We start from the raw sequence: 1,250 nt of genomic DNA, 5'->3' as shown, positions 1-1,250 counted from the left end.
TTTTGTGTTCTGAAAGGTTAAGTAGTATTGATCAGGACACCTGATTACATGAGCCTGATACTCTCTCTGCTCCTGAAACTGTGCCAGAAATGACAGAGGAAAAGTCAAGGGTGAAGGACCTCTGTTCCAGGCTTACTTGGGATCCACAGATGCCTCAAGGTCCATCTTAAGCTTGCACCACACATTACACCAGAGCTCCCAACCACCTGCTTAAGGTGGCTCTGCAGAAGAGAAGAGCCAAGGTTATCCCCATGCCTAAACATGAGGCCAAGAGGCCGCTGCCATCATCTAGAGCAGAAACAATGTTCAAGGAGAAAACAGGAGAGATTCCCCCTCTCCTGCCTCCTGGGGGATCAAAGAAAATGAGTATTGTTAAGGGTGCAGGAGACCTAAGACATCCAAGTTCATTCCCGTTATTCTACAGATAAAGATGTGAGGCTCAAAGAGGGGAAATGATTGTCCAAGATCTCATGGTTGGTTAACGCCAGAGGCAGGCCTACACTCCCACTCAGGTTCCTAATTGAGGGCTTCTGCACGACTCCAAGGGCCACTATCTGTTGAAAAACCTGGTCCAGGATGGCTGAGCACTTCCTGCATTGTCCCTGAATGTGTAAAGGAAATCTTTTTCATTTGGATAAGGTCCAAATTAAGAAGCAGGAAACAAAATGGGGGTGGGGGAAGGGAGAAGGGGAGCGTGTGTGTGTGTGTGTGTGTGTGTGTGTGTGTTGCAAAGAGGAAGATGTTTGAATGTTCGGGAAAGCTACTGTCACGCAACTTGCCTCTGAAGTCCCTACCACTGGGCTTACTGGTCACACCAGCTGCGTTTCCCAAAGCTCATCCCTTGCCGGCCTGCCACCAACAAATTGCATTGATTTATGAAACAGACAACTCTGCAATTGCCTGAGCACATTTAATCTTTTCAAATTAAGCCAACTTCACATTCGGCATACCATATGGAATTCTTTAGGGTGTTTATAAACACAGTTACACTTAAGCCCTCGTCCACTCTGCTTAAACTGGAGCAGAAATAGACCAGGGAGCCAAAAACACATGGATTGAAGAGACAATCTACCACCAGGCCAAATCCTTCCAGGTTGGAAAGGACTTCAGACATCATCTGGTCCAGAGGCTGCACCCTGGAGGTCCATGGGCTGATTTCAGCACACAGATGTGTTGAGTTTGGCTCATTTTGTGTTTCTGAAAAATTTTGTGCCAACATTTAAGAATTGGAAGCTTTCACATAAAAATCC

The sequence above is a fragment of the Cervus elaphus genome, chromosome 17 (assembly GCF_910594005.1).
Source record: "Cervus elaphus chromosome 17, mCerEla1.1, whole genome shotgun sequence".
NCBI classification, from domain to species: Eukaryota; Metazoa; Chordata; class Mammalia; order Artiodactyla; family Cervidae; genus Cervus; species Cervus elaphus.
The sequence above is the reverse complement of the archived record's forward strand: the minus strand, read 5'-3'. Positions refer to the sequence as shown.